Genomic DNA, 9779 nt, shown 5'->3' with positions numbered 1-9779 from the left:
CTCATTACGATCAAAAACCTGAAAATCTTACTTCGAGTGAACCTACAGAAACAAGCAAGCACTTCCAAACGCGTACAATTTTGCCGGTAACAACGATGCCTCACACAGTAAAGTCACGCTAGAGAGTCATACATGCTTGTTTGTGTTTCTTCTTCTGTGCCACTGAAATGGTACATAAATAAACAGACTCCCCAGCAAACTGAACGAGTGTACCGGTAAATGTGTTGATTGTTGCCAAGGATTTCCAGCTCAAAGGACCGTTACTTTGGACTCAGTCTCCACGCCAATAAACAATTACATTGAGACACTGTAGCTTTAACAGATGAATTCTCTGACAAGTGGTTTGATTCATAAGTTGCTCAATAGAACCAACAGAAATTTCAAATTTTCATATAACTGTAAATGATGAACACAAATCTGATATAAAAAATAGTTGGCTTCTCATTAACTTGTGACCTTACCGGTTGATTTTGGCACTTTGGTCCTTTACCGGGTGATGGCAACTCAATATTGTCCATTGTAACATCATTGGACTTGACCTCTGAACTTGGCAAGTGTGTTTTGCAATCAGGTCCTTCATCAGGTGATGGCAACTCAATATTGTCCATTGAAACTTCATTGGATTTGACCTCTGAACTTGGCAAGTGTGTTTTGCAATCAGGTCCTTCACCAGGTGATGGCAACTCAATATTGTCCATTGTAACATCATTGGATTTGACCTCTGAACTTGGCAAGTGTGTTTTGCAATCAGGTCCTTCTCCAGGTGATGGCAACTCAATATTGTCCATTGTAACATCATTGGACTTGACCTCTGAACTTGGCAAGTGTGTTTTGCAATCAGGTCCTTCACCAGGTGATGGCAACTCAATATTGTCCATTGTAACATCATTGGACTTGACCTCTAAACTTGGCAAGTGTGTTTTGCAATCAGGTCCCCCACCAGGTGATGGCAACTCAATATTGTCCATTGTAACATCATTGGACTTGACCTCTGAACTTGGCAAGTGTGTTTTGCAATCAGGTCCTTCACCAGGTGATGGCAACTCAATATTGTCCATTGTAACATCATTGGACTTGACCTCTGAACTTGGCAAGTGTGTTTTTTTGCAATCAGGTCCTTCACCAGGTGATGGCAACTCAATATTGTCCATTGTAACATCATTGGATTTGACCTCTGAACTTGGCAAGTGTGTTTTGCAATCAGGTCCTTCATCAGGTGATGGCAACTCAATATTGTCCATTGTAACATCATTGGACTTGACATCTGAACTTTGCAAGTGTGTTTTGCAATCAGGTCCTTCATCAGGTGATGGCAACTCAATATTGTCCATTGAAACTTCATTGGATTTGACCTCTGAACTTGGCAAGTGTGTTTTGCAATCAGGTCCTTCATCAGGTGATGGCAACTCAATATTGTCCATTGAAACTTCATTGGATTTGACCTCTGAACTTGGCAAGTGTGTTTTGCAATCAGGTCCTTCATCAGGTGATGGCAACTCAATATTGTCCATTGAAACTTCATTGGATTTGACCTCTGAACTTGGCAAGTGTGTTTTGCAATCAGGTCCTTCACACAGGTGATGGCAACTCAGTATTGTCCATGGTAAAATCATTGGACTTGACCTCTGAACTTGGCAAGTGTGTTTTGCAATCAGGTCCTTCATCAGGTGATGGCAACTCAATATTGTCCATTGAAACTTCATTGGATTTGACCTCTGAACTTGGCAAGTGTGTTTTGCAATCAGGTCCTTCATCAGGTGATGGCAACTCAGTATTGTCCATTGTAACATCATTAGACTTGACCTCTGAACTTGGCAAGTGTGTTTTGCAATCAGGTCCTTCATCAGGTGATGGCAACTCAATATTGTCCATTGAAACTTCATTGGATTTGACCTCTGAACTTGGCAAGTGTGTTTTGCAATCAGGTCCTTCATCAGTTGATGGCAACTCAGTATTGTCCATTGTAACATCATTGGACTTGACCTCTGAACTTGGCAGGTTTGTTTTGCAATCAGGTCCTTCACCAGGTGATGGCAACTCAATATTGTCCATTGTAACATCATTGGACTTGACCTCCGAACTTGTAAAGTGTGTTTTGCAATCAGGTCCTTCACCAGGTGATGGCAACTCAGTATTGTCCATTGTAACATCATTGGACTTGACCTCTGAACTTGGCAAGTGTGTTTTGCAATCAGGTCCTTCATCAGGTGATGGCAACTCAATATTGTCCATTGAAACATCATTGGATTTGACCTCTGAACTTGGCAAGTGTGTTTTGCAATCAGGTCCTTCATCAGGTGATGGCAACTCAGTATTGTCCATTGTAACATCATTGGATTTGACCTCTGAACTTGGAAAGTGTGTTTTGCAATCAGGTCCTTCATCAGGTGATGGCAACTCAATATTGTCCATTGAAACATCATTGGATTTGACCTCTGAACTTGGCAAGTTTTTTTTTGCAATCAGGTCCTTCATCAAGTGATGGCAACTCAGTATTGTCCATTGTAACATCATTAGACTTGACCTCTGAACTTGGCAGGTTTGTTTTGCAATCAGGTCCTTCATCAGGTGATGGCAACTCAATATTGTCCATTGAAACATCATTGGATTTGACCTCTGAACTTGGCAGGTTTGTTTTGCAATCAGGTCCTTCACCAGGTGATGGCAACTCAATATTGTCCATTGTAACATCATTGGACTTGACCTCTGAATTTGGCAGGTTTGTTTTGCAATCAGGTCCTTCACCAGGTGATGGCAACTCAATATTGTCCATTGTAACATCATTGGACTTGACCTCTGAACTTGGCAAGTGTGTTTTGCAATCAGGTCCTTCATCAGGTGATGGCAACTCAGTATTGTCCATTGTAACATCATTGGACTTGACCTCTGAACTTGGCAGGTTTGTTTTGCAATCAGGTCCTTCACCAGGGCATGGCAACTCAATATTGTCCATTGAAACATCATTGGATTTGACCTCTGAACTTGGCAAGTGTGTTTTGCAATCAGGTCCTTCATCAGTTGATTGCAACTCAATATTGTCCATTGTAACATCATTGGACTTGACCTCTGAACTTGGCAAGAGTATTTTGCAATCAGGTTTTCATCAGGTGATGACAACTCAATATTGTCCATTGTAACAACATTGGACTTGATCTCTGAACTTGGAAAGTATGTTTGCCAATCAGGTCCTTCATCAGGTGATTGTTTCTTTATATTTGCAATGTTACATCATTTGAGGATTTGGCTCTTTTGGTATGAGTTCCAGCTACAGCAGATAGCTACCAAGTAAAGAACAAAATCACTGTTTTGAAGTTAAATAAGAAATACTACTGGTATGTGTATAATACTCTTATATCTGGTCGTTAATATCCCATCTTTTTTTGCTCATAAATATTTGGTCTTTCCATTTTGGGCATGTAACACTCAAGTCATTGCAACGGCCAATCAGTTTAGAATCGAGTGAAGTAATTGACTTCTATGACATCAAAATCATGATCACATGATTATGCAGCGTAAGCAAGCCCTTTGACATGCAAATAGCTTTCTTTATTGGTTTAGCGTGATCTGGTCCGGGGTACTAGACTGTATGTCTGACAGCGAATGAGGAAAACACCATGGTACATGTAGCTGCAACCAGACTACATGTATTACTTGTTGTCTTCAGATGCCAGGGATTACATAGACCATTAAGTATGACAAGTACACTATAGAAAAAAAATTAAACAGAGCAGCAACTACTGCAGTAAGTAGGGTACACAAATCATTAGATAATTAATATCATATCATAAACATGCTCATTTCAGACAGCCTTGATAGTATTTACAGGCTAAGGGGTCATATGTGACTTGTGGGAGGGGGAATAAATATTACCTTAGGATTTTCCCATGGTAGATTATTGATTCCATAATCATAAAGAACCTCTTGTCCAGGTTTGATAAGTTTTGTTGAAAACAGGCATAATGTTGGCTGTTCATGATCATTCACAATCACTTTCATCTTAGCATTCACTTCATTCTTTCTACCATGATTAACAAGTCGACCCAACATCCTCTCATGTGAACCTGGTTCCTGAGTTGCATCAATGCTGTAAATAAGAAAACAATGATGTCATACGTGTAGTATACATACACATCCATGTACCACTGGTGGCATATCTCACCATCTGCAAAGAGACTGTCAAGACTGACATCTAAAATGTGACTCAATTTCAATATTAGCGTATTTCCTTGTTTTACAGTTTCAACACATTTGACTCAATTTCAATATTAGCATATTTCCTTGTGTTACAGTTTCAACACATTTGACTATCATAATAAATACTTTTTTCTAAATTAGGAGATTTCGCACATCCCAAATTTGGGATATGCAATATACACCCAGAAGGAGGCGGCTGTTTCCCTCCTTACCTAGTTGTACTTGCATGGTAACTATATTATTGAATTTGACTAGCATTTGTAACCTTTTTTACTTCTAAGGGCAATGTGTTGCTCCCATTTAACAAATAAAAGTGCAACAATGTTAGCACAGGTTAAAAGTATACAGTCACCTGTAATCTAAATATGCCTATATATGGTCAAGGGGGCATTCCTTGGTATTCAAAATGCCCATGTAAGGGCGCTGATTTTAAAAAGCAGCTACCCGCTTAAACTCTGTAATTGGTTAGATTTTCTCTTTCCATGGTAACTGTTTCAAAATTGGAACAGGTGACCGTATACCTTTAAGGTGGAGCTGGATGTTGTCAACACACAGTTTTTTTCAAAGCAACATTTCTCATCAAAGATGACAAGGAAACCCCCTCATACTATATATTTTCAAAAAGCAGAGACTCTAAAGTTTAGTATGGTAGCAGTAGTTAACTCGTAGGATGAAGTGGGTGTATATTTGGGGTAAAAAACCTCAATTTTGGTATTAATGATAAAATTAATTTAAGTAAAAAACTTGACACTATTTTCTGAATTGTAATATTTCATTAGAAAGAAGAGTATATGTAGAAAAAAATGACTATTTTGTTTTGCATTATCTATCCTCATTCTAAAATGGCAAGGGTTGAAAGACTGACACTGAAAAAAGTGATTAAAATCATGATTAGCAAAATTAAAATGCCTCTTATTGAAAATGTAAGATCTTTGTTGCCAAACAAAATAGTCGTTTTGTTATGTAGCCTTTAAAGAACATAATGTAAAATTTCAGAAAATTTGATCCAGCAAGAGTGGAGTTAAATTCTTTGGAATTTTTGAAATTGGGAGGAAAAGAAGCCAGGAAATCAGGAGATTTGCATACATTTGCATAAATTGACACTTCCGTATCATGTAACTTACAACTGCTTGACAAGCTAAAGGGTGAACCCTACCAATATGTTAATCTTGGGTTAGCAAATTAATTAAAATTGAATGAATATTTGCGAAAAGTGATTTTGAGCAAATATGCTGTGTTGGGTGCAGCGCCCCCTTAAGTGCTTTTGAAGTTTAAATTCTTAAGCAGTAGTCCATTTTGAACACAAGCTTTTAACTTTGTTGGTCAGTAGTGAAAATTACTGCAGCACAAGCTGACACTTTCCGGTAATTTGAAGGAAAGCTTACTTAAAAAAAAATACCGCATTATATGGTGTCGCTCACATTTGATCAGAATTGGTATACATACCAGTATGCGTACCAAAGATCAACAATAAATGTTGTTTCTATCTGTTCAGTGCAGGAAAATTCTATGTTGATGTTATGACAATGATTTCTGCACAGTACAACCAGAAAAACAACAAGAAGTATTTAAACCAGAAAAACAAGAATGACGAAAGTTGGACATACTGCTACAGAGAAATAGATGTTTTGATCAAAAAAAGGCAAAAATTGTCCTAAAAACACAAATATTGAAATTTCACCACATTATTTGCAAACAGCTTCTAAGCTTGTAAAAAGATGATATGCAACATTTCGAGAAATCTATCGGCAATATAAATCCCTAGGCCATATGTACATGTATGTTGTAGTTACAGAACGCAATCTTATTTGCGCTAGTGATATGGATGCACATTTGCAGAATTTCCCTTTTTCTTACCTCATTTGCACATTTTTGACGCTGACGTGTTCATTTGAACAACGCATATCTCAACCTCTGCGTCTACCTGTACACCAAATACTGATATGGTAGCTTAGGTGGTATTGGAGCTTTTGCGTGTGATGGACATTCATCTGCACATACACACCCACATACATACAGACAGACATACAGACGCCACGGCCACCGACTCACCAAATAAGCTCTCTTTGGTATTTATATACATACCAACTATGAGCTTAAAAGAGAAAGACACATGCAACACATACACCAAATAAATTGATGAGGATGAAACTATTAAACAACACCTACACTGCTTTTATAGGTTGAACATATCATTGAGAAATATCAATGTCTAATTGGTTTCCTGATTGCAACAAACTTAAGTGGAAGTACATGCCATGTTGACAGTAAGCACTTTTTGTTTCTGATAAAAATTTAAAAGCATTTGACGTATTTGTCTTAGATAAGATATTAGTTTGTTGGTGTTAAATTTTAGTTGGTTTTAAATTTTAGATGGTGTTAAATTAATAAACGTGAGGACACACTATGCCATCTATCTATCAGTATGGCAACAAAATGGGTTCTCTTAGATAGACAGCCAGCGTTACTCCCACCATAATTTTTTCACAATAATGTTTATTCTACCTGAGATCTTACTGCCATACAGAGAGGCTCTAAATAGAATATATAGCAATGTAAACGTTTCACTTGAAAGTTTACATTGTTGTAGAGATAATCACAATGACTGAAAACTTCATTTGAACAATCTCACATCTATAGTGCACATCCCATCTACACATCACTGAGGTAACTGCTCAAGTTTTCAGGCCTTTACTACTGACAGACAGACAGACAGACAGAAAAAGTGCGACCAAATTGACTACACGCAGACCTTTTCAACCAATACGAATATCCTCCCGGCCATTATATATACACATAGCTTGGAGCATAAAAATCTCATTTCTGTCACCTGAAATGAGATTTTTATGCTCACAAGATATGTGTTATTCTGTCATCCCTAGTGACCTATATACCAAAATATGAAAGCTGTCTGGCTACAACTTTCACAAAACAAAACATTTTGCCCCAAAATTATATTACCTCATATTTGCCTACTTCAGCACAATTTCAGCATTCTCATTGAGGTCACCCCTGTGCAAATGTCAAATATCAAAGCTGTTTGAAGAATGGTTTTGAAGACTTTTTAAGATTTTTGCAACAAAAAATGACAAAAATTGTCTAAGAAATACAGTTTCATCTATTGCATCTGATTGGCGGGTATGGAGAAGACTTTTTTACCAAATATGGCATTCCCCTTCTTGATCTATTTTAAATATTTTTGAGGCATACGCATACATAAAAAGAAAAAAAATCCAGCCATTTACCCATCATGCATATACACTTCAAATATCAAGTCCATAGGTATTTTGGTCCTCAAAATATTAAATTGAGTAGACATCCCCACACACACTACATACATACATACATAATACATAAATACACACACACAATACATACATACATACATACATACACACACATACATACATACACATACATACATACATACAATACATACATACATACATACATACATACATATATGTACATACACACATATACCCCCGGTAGATGGGTGCTTACCTATTCCAGAAGCTTCTATATAATGGTCAATTATGACTAAAAAATTCAAAAATTATGTCACTCTTTTGATGGGACCAATATTGTCTCAGTCAGTGTATAGTGTAGGGAGGCAGTCAATACAAGAAAATTATCATATCTTGAGAGATATGTTGTCATCATGTATGTTCCGCAGGTTGTCAGTTTCATGTGGTGAAACTATTTGTAAGGCTCATATTTGACTTCTGAAACTTAATTATACCCACTCTTGGATCACTGTATGCAACCTCCATGCCAAAAAGAGCAATTTTTCCAAACTTCTCCAAACAAATCACCTAGTAGAGTTCTTGTGACTGATACATTTACTCATTTCCCCTTGATATTTGGTAGTTCGGAATGCACACACTACAAGTTGATATTTTGGACTGAAAATAATTCACTGATAACAATGAACAATATTTACCATGATAAATCATACCCTATGCATGACTATCACTCCTGTGTAAGGGAAGTCAGCTTCAAAATGCTCACAATATTTTTTTCTTAAGCAACACAACCTGAAATTTAGTAAAGGCAATGACTCAGAACTTAGCTACTTCAATACAAATTTTTTGACACAATAAATACAACTTATAATTACTATAAATTAGATTGTTCATGTACATACCAGAAATCCTTATTCTTGAACTTAAAAAAATATCGATATACACTGAACGTGTTCTCTTCCCTTTCGTTCCCATCTTCTCCCGTATTAGTTCACCTGAATATTCCATTAAAAACTCTCCAGCTTTAATCGATATAACATCAAAGACACCTCTTCCTACAATGAAATAAAAATAGCAAAGAGTATTTCTAGAGTGCTCTACTGTAACAAAGTACTGTACTATCATGGTGTTGCTTTGTACTACATATGACCTAGTTTACATTAATTAAGAACTATTGCAGGATATATACAGTTCATACTGGTCTGCATAACTGATAATTGACATCTTCACAGATCACAAATATGCCTGATGTCTAATCAATTCATAAATTAAGAATCATAGAATTAATCTCAGAAGTTATGGTAGGTAACTGTGAGTTTTTTTAGTATTTTTATTCTTTGTATCAAAGTACACTTTCAATTTCAAATCCATGAAGCATGGTGAAATGCACAATGTTCAGCTTATCAACACAGCCTACATATATATATATATATATATATATATATATATATATATATATATATATATATATATATATATATATATATATATATATATATATATATATATATATATATATATATATATATATATATATATATATATATATATATATATATATATATATATATATAGTCGCATTGTTGTTGTTGAAAATTGAATTCAAGGCTGGACAAGAATTTATTTGTAAACAATAGCAATGATCATTACCCATCCATCGGCTGTGTTGACAAGTAGAATACTTGACACTTCATCATTCCTCAGGGATTTGAACACTAAAATGATTGACTAAATGTAGAAAGGAATCTTGGATGGTGATTTTTTGTCAGATTTTTGTTTTTCTGACAATTGGGTTTCTCATAAAGACTGCTAACTTAAGAAACTTTATAAGAATTTAACATTTTTAAAATGAATATTGGTACTTCTTCTACATCTGCCATTGAGAATAAAAGAAATTTGCTGTCGCTGAAAACATGTTAGGGCCGGCTGACACTTTTTTGGCAGGTTCGAGGTATCCCAACTAGCATGTTTCTGTAGCCTCTGCACATTCACTGTGGTCAGTTTCAAGGGACCCGCGAACCACCATTTCTGTCTACTGCACTAAGCACTGTAAAATACCTGCAGAATCACACTCTAATTTTCATTTTCAACTAAAATCGTTTAACGAAATAAGAGGGAATATACCTAGTGATAATTTTCTTGAAAAATCCTTTAAGATTCAATGAATACACATGGGTTGAATTTCGGTCAATCTACCTATCATCTGGTAGAGGTACCAAATAATAGTATGCTACAGCCAAACTATGCCTTGCTGCCTTAAACCTTCTTTGTAATAGCAACCCATTTGCAATACTGAGCATACAAATGTACAAATTTTATGCCCTCACTTTGTTAGCATAA

At 36.2% G+C, this 9779-nt stretch overlaps 1 long non-coding RNA gene across 1 annotated transcript; it reads right to left on the bottom strand.

Moving 5' to 3' along the window:
- Nucleotides 1-3216: 3216 nt before the first annotated feature.
- On the bottom strand, nucleotides 3217-8463 carry LOC139122412 (uncharacterized). The gene is made up of 3 exons (XR_011549452.1): nucleotides 8342-8463; nucleotides 3871-4084; nucleotides 3217-3278 (listed from the first exon to the last, which is right to left on the bottom strand). It is a non-coding gene; the product is annotated as an uncharacterized lncRNA (long non-coding RNA).
- Between the last annotated feature and the right edge of the window lie 1316 nt (nucleotides 8464-9779).

The sequence above is a fragment of the Ptychodera flava genome, chromosome 22 (genome assembly GCF_041260155.1).
Source record: "Ptychodera flava strain L36383 chromosome 22, AS_Pfla_20210202, whole genome shotgun sequence".
In the NCBI taxonomy this organism is placed as follows: domain Eukaryota; kingdom Metazoa; phylum Hemichordata; class Enteropneusta; family Ptychoderidae; genus Ptychodera; species Ptychodera flava.
The sequence above is the reverse complement of the archived record's forward strand: the minus strand, read 5'-3'. Positions and strand labels throughout refer to the sequence as shown.